Below are 10,205 nucleotides of genomic sequence, written 5' to 3'. Positions count from 1 at the left end.
GAGCATATCATTTAGTATGTATCTTGTACATGTTTTATTAATAAAAGGCATTTCCACTTTTCCGTTTACATAATATATTTATGTGTAATAGAAAAGGTCCATTGATATTTTGTTAGAAATTCTATTCTTAAGTTGTTAAGAATATGAGTGACAGTATTTCTAGCATAAAGTATCATAAATAGGTTCACAATCGAGGATACTTCATAATAAGGACATGACTTATCCAGAAAGATTGTATTCATGTTTGTTCCCAAGTTATTTATATGAGATATAAATAAGATGGAATGGTGAGTCTCATGCCATATAACAAACATGATAGGCACTTATACATGATAAGTAGGCCGAACCAGTGACACTTATGACAAGCACATAGAGTTTACTCTTGTCAATGTATTGTCATAAATCATATTAGTGCATATAATCTTTAGACCTGAGATAGCACAGTTATCTTGTATATAGGTGGTTTGAGTTTGATACTGCTTTCATACTTGTACTGTGTATGAGTATATGTGCATGTGTTGGCTCCTACTAGTTATATATGGAGGTAGGTGTTGATCAAGATGGAATCTGTCTGTAACACCCCTATGTTCGGTAGTGCGTTCTACTGTTCCAGTGACCAGTGTTGTTCGGACAGCTAGGATGCCTAGAACTACACTTCGTTATGAGTGAGAAGACATAAAATAAGGAAATACAATAGAAGAAAACACAAGAAAAACAAAGGAAAAATAATAGCAAAGAAATGTAACCAAGTTAAACGAGCCGAGAACCCTAGCGATGGGTGACCGCACTGGGAAGTCACGGCGTGGACCGTTGACTAACCCTGGACCACGAGGAACCCTGAAAAATATTTTTAGGACTTAAATAGACCCCTATTGAAGTATAAATATCATTAGAAATATCGAAGAAAAATTAATTAATTAGTACAAAGAAAAGTGAGAAATCGAAAAATGGACAAAACTCGGTGTTACCGAAAAATCGGGAATGCAACCCGAACAGGGGCATTGTGGTCATTTGACATCCCGAATTGTCTTTTGACCTAAATGTCCATTAAAAATAAATAATATTATACTTGGAAAATATAATGAAAAATTAATTTAGGGGTACCTAATGTAAATAGCCAAAAGTGGAGTGTAAATGGAGTAATTCTCAATTAAAACATATAATATAGTTTAATTAAGGTGAGTGGACCACTATGGACTAAAATATTCACTAAGTGGGCAGATGTAAACCCACTAAACAATTCATCATCTTCATTTTTTCTCCCATGCCGAAGTGAACTCCATTAAAGCCTCCATAGCCAAAACTTGAGAGAGCTCCTAATCTCCTCCATTCTCACCTCCAACCATCAAAGTTCCTTCATTAATCTTGATCCCCACTCCACAAGGAAGAAGTAGATACCAATATTAAGAAGTTTTAGTGAAGATTTAGCAAGTCCCAACAATAGGTAAGTTTGAGTTTTTGATTATTGCTTTGTTAAAGTTTGTAAGGATGTTATGGGTGTTTGATTTATGGAGAAATTTTTGAGGTTTGATGTTGAATGGGAGTGTGTACTTTTGGCAGCCATGGGAACACCTTGAAGGCAGTTTATTTGTGCTTGTAAATGGTGAATTAAATGATTGATTAAATGTATATTGTGTAGGAAATTGTTTGAGTGATGTATACTTAGTTTATGTAAATGTAAAATGAAATTTAAAGCTTGGAAAGTGATGGAATGTAAGTGTACCATTGTGAGAGTTTGCTAACTCTTGAAGAATGCTGGAATTCATGCTTGGTTTATGGAATAAAGATGTTAAAATGTGTTGGTTGTTATGGCAGTTTGAGTGTGTGTAAGGTGGTGTGAAGTGGGACATGTAAATGAGCATGAATTGGTGATTGAATTATTGTAAATTGAGTTGGACAAATTCTGCACTTGTTGGTGCACATTGAATGTAATTTTAAGCTGCCAAAATGACCTATAAAATGTTGTAAATTATGTTTAGGTTGTGGTACAACTAGAATTGGTTTGAATGTTAAGTTTGGTGAGTATTAAAAGTGATGCTTGATGTGTATGCAAGAATTGCAATAAGGCAGTTTGAGCTTTAGGCCTATAACTTTAAGTGTGTGGCTCTAATTGGTATGAGACCAATTGGAGGTGAAACAAGGCATAAAATGTGCCAACTTTCATTAAGAAAGCTTACCAAAATTCTACTTGCAAGGTAGCTTGAAAAATGACCAAATCCGGATTAAGTGCAATTGAGGCCTGAAAACTGACCATTTGGGCAGCAGTTAGTGTTTAGGCCATAACTCACTCAAAACAGGTCCAATTGACCTGAAATTTTAACCATGAATAGTTAAGACCCATATATACAAGTATTAGGAAGACACCAAAGCCCAGAAATTACCATAAGCAAGTCAAACAGCTTGAACAAGTTTGGGTCCAAAAACTGGCTGAACCTAAAATGACCTAAAGTGACCTGAAGTGACCAATTTTGATGCAATTTGACCAGAAATAGTAAAATGACCATAACTTGGTCTACATAACTCATAATGACCTGAAATTTTGCCCCGCATTCTATAAGACATAGATCTACAAGTTTGTAGTTTTGATCGAAACCCGAAAATCGAGGGAACTAGGTCATCTGGCTAGGTCAAACTAGTATTCCGGAATCCAGCAAATTGCAAGAAAATGCAGTATACACGGAAATAAACTTAGTAACATGTACCAACCCTAAAATACTATCGAATGTGACATATTAATAACATTAAAACCTAATTTACCTAGAATGCATCGAGGGTCGATATATTAGATTGATTAAGCAAATAATAGCATTCAGTGAATTACTTATCAAGCATTATCGTTAGAGACAGTTTATTTAAGTGCTGAAACACTTCAAATTGTGTTTCTCAGTTAGCAAAGACTCAGGAAAAGGGAAGGAAATACTGAATCAAGACCAGGAGATAGTTATCAGAGGTTTGTGCACAACAACTATTTCTTTTGCATTTTTCAATTGAAATGAATTTTGACTATTTTTACATTATTGTTTTAAATTGTGGAAATGTGTTTGAATGGATATTTATCGCTTGAAAAGCACTGTAAATGGTTTGAAATTGTGAGAAATTGTTTGAATGATATTGATGGATACTTATTCATTGAAAAGCATTGGAAATGGTTTGAAACCACAGCTATCATGTATATTGATTGTATTCCTCGCTAGCTTGTATAGTGGGACGAATTGAATTCCCTCTCTGGCTGAAGTGTTCAGGTGTGTGCCTGTTGAGGACTAATTGGATGAGTACTCATATTTTTGCTAGCTAGCTATGTTATTCCTCATTAGTCAATGACTTTTGGGACGAATTGAATACCTCATTAGCCATCGGCTTTTACGAAGAATTGAACTTTGGAACATGATTAAGCTGTGTGTGATTTATTGATATGTATTGTGAGATTGTGAAATGAATTTAAATTCTTATTGACATTCACTGTCTTTTGAATTTAACTATGTTTGGATTTCTGAGATTTATTGTGATATTGTGTTAAATTCTTTCTGACATTTATTGTCTTGAATTTAACTATGATTTTACGTATCCATCATTTATATGATTTATGAATTGTGATTTAAAGTTGTATTTGGTTAATGTTGTGCACCACTGAGACATTGTCTCAGCGATAGCTTTTTATTGCATTCGCAGGTAGACAGACGGACAGGGCAGCAGACTAGGCTGCTAGTACATCCAGCGAGAGATTCTCGGGTATAACTAGTATACCACATTTTACATTTTGTACTGTAATGCATGACCACTGTATGTATATATTGTTTTTGGTTTTGAGCAGTTGTAAATTAAAATTGTACATTGAAGTTATAAAGTAAATTATGAGTTATTTTGACTTGTAAAAATTGTATTATATTTCTTTTATCTCAGTCTTTGAAAAATTACTATGGATTTGAGTTGAGAAATATGTTGTGTTGAGAAATATGTTGGAGTTGAGATTTGGAAATATATTGAGGTGCTTTTTATAGGTTTTCTGAGGAACTATTTTATCCAAAATATAGATGGCACTCTGCCAAAATTTTTACAGAAATTCCAAATAAGTCAAATGTGTTAGTTCTATCACTTCAGTTCAAAAAGGTTTTTAACACCTGTAAATAGTGCTCACCACTGTAAAAAAAGTAAGAAAATTTTTTAAAATCCCTTGTAGTGTATTTAATGGGTTATCAGTAGACGGAGTTGGTAATTCATTAGGTATACTACGAGATCATGTTATGCCTTATAGAGGGGTAGGGTGTGACATGTTTTAGTGGTATCAGAGCAAAGTTTTTAAATTCTATTTTCACATGTTACTTGAATATTCTTTCTTCATAGTACAACTGCTCAATATCATTGTTTGATACATACAGTACATTACATTATAAATATGCACTAACGGGAGGAAATCTCCTTGTGTTATTTGTTCAGGAGATCTAAAATCCTCACATTGACTATGGAAGAGGGTGATCGTTCAGTCGATCAATCTATTGAGGCTGAGGTGCAAGGGGATGCCCCAGCCCTCCAAAATGTCAATGGTTCAGCTGCACCAGCTCCTGCAGTACCGCAGTTCCCTGCTCAGTTCGCTCAGCAAATGGCTACAATATTCCAACAAATGGCTAGTAATGTGCCTACTCAAGTCCCAATACAGACACTAGTGATACAGCCACAGTCTCCTACTAGGCAGTATGACAAATTGATGAAATATGGGGCTACAGAGTTCAAGGGGACAGTAGATCCTCTAGAGGCTGAACAGTGGTTAGAGAGGATAGATAGGGTATTCAAGAAACTGCATTGCACAGAGGAGCTTAGATTTGAATACTCAATATCTTTGCTACAGGGGGATGCTTATGACTGGTGGAAAACCATTCCCCACAGTCTAGTGGAACCTACAGTGTTAACATGGAATGACTTTCTCAGGGAATTCAGACAAAAATATGTCCCTGATGCTTATGTAGACCAGAAGCTACAAGAGTTCCTAAGTCCAAACAAAGGATCGGGCCACGAGTATGAAAGAGAATTTTCCCGCCTTAGCCATTATGCAGTAAGTTTACTTGCTACCAGTAGGGAAAGATGCAAGAGGTTTGAAACCGGCTTGAAGCCCAGTATCAGATTACAAGTAGTCGGCTTCAAACACACTAACTTCTCTGAACTTATTTCTCAAGCTCTAGAGTTAGAAAGAATTGAGTCTGAAGCTGCTTCTGAGAAAAAGAAATCAAAGAAGACAGAGAAAGAGGGAAAATCAGTAGAACAGAGTTCCAGTGGTCCTACTGGAAAGAGGAAGAATCATGGGGGACATGGTAGAGGTGGCAAGAAATCTGGTAGGGGAAGATATTCAGGATAGAAGCCTCCCCTATCTGGTCAGCAGAGTACCAGAGGTTCCTACCCTCCTCGCCACTGTGAAACTTGTGGAAGAAATCATAGTGGGATATGCTACAAGGCTATTGGAGCTGGTTATAACTGTGGAGGCACAGGACACTTTGCCAAGGACTGCACCAGTAATCGCAGAGTTAGACCACCTCCTACTACTGCAGAGGGGTCATTTCAGAGCCCTGTCACCAGAAGTTCATAGCCACCCAGCAAAGGTAGAGGCAGGGGTAGAGGTAGCCCAGCAGGCAGCCAAGGCACAGTGAAACATTCAGAGCAAGACAATGCTCCAGTCAGAATCTATGTAATGAGACAGAGGGAAGAGGCAGAGACATCTGATTTTGTGGCTGGTACCAACTTTTAATCAAGATGTATTTGTGTTATTTGATCCGGGTTCTACCCATTCTTATGTGAGTGCTAGCATCATTGATTGCATTGCTGTTCCATGTACAAAAATGGACTTTGAGGTGCTAGTAACAAGTCCACTAGGACAGGAAGTCAGGGTTAATAGAATGTATAGAGATTGTCCTTTGGTGATCCAAGGACACTTTTCTGTCTGATTTCATTGAAATGCCCTTCAGAGATTATGATATCATCTTAGGCATGGATTGGTTAGCTAGGCATCATGCCATGATTGACTGTAAGCTGAAGGCAGTCACTTTTGGTCTCCCTCAGTACAACAATGTGGTAATACATGGGGAGAGGCAGTTATTGCCATCAAACATCATTTCGGCTGCACTAGCCAGAAAAATGATCAGAAAGGGGTGTGAAGCATACTTGGCACATGTGGTAGACACCCAAGTGGGGAGTCCAGCATTGAAGGACATCCCTACAGTATATGACTTCCTAGATGTGTTTCCTGATGAATTACCAGGACTACCTCTGGAAAGAGAAGTGCAGTTTGAAATTAATGCTATACCTAGTGTGGAACCAATCTCCATAACGCCATACAGAATGGCACCAGCAGAGTTGAAGGAGTTGAAGATACAATTGCAAGAACTACTTGAAAAGGGCTTCATCCGCCCTAGTGTGTTACCTTGGGGAGCGCCAGTGTTGTTTGTTAAGAAGAAGGATGGTACTCTTCGCTTGTGTATTGACTATCGGCAGTTGAATAAGGTGACAATAAAGAACAGATATCCATTGCCTCGCATTGATGATCTGTTTGATCAGTTGAAGGGTGCAGCTGTATTCTCCAAAATTGATTTGCGATCTGGTTATTATCAGTTGAAGGTGCAAGAGCAGAGTATTCCAAAAACTGATTTCAGAACTCGGTATGGCCACAATGAGTTTCTAGTAATGCCATTCGGGTTAACAAATGCTCCAGCTGCTTTTATGGATCTGATGAACACTATCTTCAGACCATATCTCGACCAATTTGTGGTGGTGTTTATTGATGACATTTTGATATACTCGAGGAATGCAAAGGAGCATGACAGACATCTGCGGATTGTACTGCAGACTTTAAGGGAGAAACAGCTATACGCCAAATTGTCGAAGTGTGAATTTTGGCTGAAAGAAATCTCCTTTTTGGGACATGTTGTGTCAGCTGAAGGGATTAAGGTAGATTCCAGCAAGGTAGAAGCTATCCTTAATTGGAAGCCGCCCAGGAACATCACAGAAATTCACAGTTTTCTGGGTCTAGCTGGATATTACCGTTGGTTTGTGAAGGGGTTTTCTATGTTATCTTCTCCACTGACCAAACTGCTTCGGAAAGATGTAAAATTTCAATGGACAGATAAATGTCAGCAGAGTTTTAATGAGTTGAAGAGGTGTTTGACTGAAGCTCCAGTCCTCACTTTACCTACTATGGGTAAAGAATACACAGTTTATAGTGATGCTTCTCACAATGGGTTAGGCTGTGTACTGATGCAAGATCGGAATGTCATTGCTTATGCATCACGCCAGCTGAAACTGCATGAGAGGAAATACCCAACACATGATCTGGAGCTAAAAGCTATTGTTTTTGCTCTGAAGATCTGGAGACACTATTTGTATGGGAAGAAATGCTACATTTACACAGATAACAAGAGCTTAAAGTATTTAAGCACCCAGAAAGAATTGAATTTGAGGCAGAGGAGATGGTTAGAACTGATTAAAGTTTATGATTGCTTAATAGACTATCAGCCAGGGAAAGCAAATGTGGTGGCTGACGCCTTAAGTCGCAAGACTATGGCAAGTCTCAGAGTTTCTCCTTTGTCCATGGTATATGAATTGAAAGCACAGCATGCCAGTTTAGAGATTGATGATGAGGGACAGAGAGTAGTTGCATGGCATGTACAGCCAGTGTTGATTGATCAAATCAGAATGGCTGCTCAGAGTGATGAAAAATATCAGAAGCTACTGAAAGAAGTCCAGCAGGGTAAGAAACCTGAATTTTCTATGAGAGATGATGGTTTATTGCTACATCAGGGCAGAATGTGCGTTCCTAGTGATGTGGAATTGAGACAGATCATTATGAAGGAAGCACATGAGTCTCCTTTTGCTATGCACCCTGGTGGAACTAAAATGTACAGAGGGCTAAAAGAGCATTACTGGTGGATGGGTATGAAGAGAGATATAGCTGAATTTGTTTCCAAATGCCTAACTTGTCAGCAAGTAAAGGCAGAACATCAAGTTCCAGCTGGTTTGTTACATCCTTTGTCGATGCAGTGGAAATGGGAATGAATAACTATGGATTTTGTTACAGGACTTCCAAGGACACAGAGTAGTCATGATGCAGTATGGGTTATAGTTGATAGATTGACCAAGTCTGCTCACTTTTTGCCAGTGCGGATGGACTATAGCCTGGAAAGATTGGCCAAATTGTACATATATGAGATTGTAAAACTGCATGGAGTGCCAGTATCAATTGTGTCTGACATAGATCCTAGGTTCACTTCTAGATTCTGGGGTAGTCTTCAGAGAGCCCTAGGAACTAGATTGAACTTTAGCACAAAGATTCCACCCACGCATGCATGGCCACCCGAGAGGGTTATTCAGATATTGGAGGATATGCTATGGGCTTGTGTGATTGAATTTGAAGGTAGTTGGGATACTCACTTGCCTTTGATTGAGTTTGCTTATAACAACAGCTACCAATCAAGCATTAGAATGCCTCCATATGAAGCTTTGTATGGCAGAAAGTGCAGAACTCCCTTATGTTGGGATGAAGTAGGTGAAAGGAAGATGATTGGGCTAGAAATTGTTCAGCAGACAGAGGAAAAGATCAGATTGATCAGAGATAGACTCAAGGCTGCATCAGACCGTCAAAAGTCCTATGTTGATCTAAAGAGAAGAGATATTGAATATGCAGTGGGTGATAAAGTATTCCTCAATGTTTCTCCTTGGAAGAGGATTATGAGATTTGGCAGAAAGGGGAAACTGAGTCCTCGTTTCATCAGACCATATGAGGTTCTGGAAAGAGTGGGTCCTTTGGCATATCGGTTGGCATTACCTCCAGAGTTAGCAAAGATACACAATGTCTTCCATGTGTCCATGTTAAGGAGGTACAGATCTGACCCATCTCATGTACTATCAGTTGAAGAGATTGAAGTAAATCCAGACCTCTCATATGAGGAAGAACCCATAAAAATTATGGCTTATGAGGTGAAGCAGCTGAGGAACAAACAGATACACCTGGTTAAAGTGTCGTGGAACTATCATTCGGGCCAGGAAGCTACTTGGGAACGTGAAGAGGATATGAGGAGACAACACCCACAGCTGTTCAGAGACTAATGCCAGGTAAAATTTCGAGACGAAATTTATTTAAGGGGGGGAGAATTGTAACACCCCTATGTTCGGTAGTGCGTTCTACTGTTCCAGTGACCAGTGTTGTCCGGACAACTAGGATGCCTAGAAATACACTTCGTTATGAGTGAGAAGACATAAAATAATAAAATACAATAGAAGAAAACACAAGAAAAATAAAGGAAAAATAATAGCAAAGAAATGTAACCAAGTTAAACGAGCCGAGAACCCTAGCGATGGGTGACCGCACCGGAAAGTCACGGCGTGGACCGTTGACTAACCCTGGACTGCGGGGAACCCTGAAAAATATTTTTAGGACATAAATAGACCCCTATTGAAGTATAAATATCATTAGAAATATCAAAGAAAAATTAATTAATTAGTACAAAGAAAAGTGAGAAATCGAAAAATGGACACAACTTGGTGTTACCGAAAAATCGAGAATGTAACCCGAACAGGGGCATTGTGGTCATTTGACATCCCGAATTGTCTTTTGACCTAAATGTCCATTAAAAATAAATAATATTATACTTGGAAAATATAATGAAAAATTAATTTAGGGGTACCTAATGTAAATAGCCAAAAGTGGAGTATAAATGGAGTAATTCTCAATTAAAACATATAATATAGTTTAATTAAGGTGAGTGGACCACTATGGACTAAAATATTCACTAAGTGGGCATATGTAAACCCACTAAACAATTCATCATCTTCATTTTTTTCTCCGATGACGAAGTGAACTCCATTAAAGCCTCCATAGCCAAAACTTGAGAGAGCTCCTAATCTCCTCCATTCTCACCTCCAACCATCAAAGTTCCTTCATTAATCTTGATCCCCACTTCACAAGGGAGAAGTAGATACAAATATTAAGAAGTTTTAGTGAAGATTTAGCAAGTCCCAACAATAGGTAAGTTTGAGTTTTTGATTATTGCTTTGTTAAAGTTTGTAAGGATGTTATGGGTGTTTGATTTATGGAGAAATTTTTGAGGTTTGATGTTGAATGGGAGTGTGTACTTTTGGCAGCCATGGGAACACCTTGAAGGCAGTTTATTTGTGCTTGTAAATGGTGAATTAAATGATTGATTAAATGTATATTGTGTAGGAAATTG

Source organism: Hevea brasiliensis, chromosome 7 (genome assembly GCF_030052815.1).
Source record: "Hevea brasiliensis isolate MT/VB/25A 57/8 chromosome 7, ASM3005281v1, whole genome shotgun sequence".
Taxonomy (NCBI): Eukaryota; Viridiplantae; Streptophyta; class Magnoliopsida; order Malpighiales; family Euphorbiaceae; genus Hevea; species Hevea brasiliensis.
Note: the sequence above shows the minus strand (reverse complement) of the source record.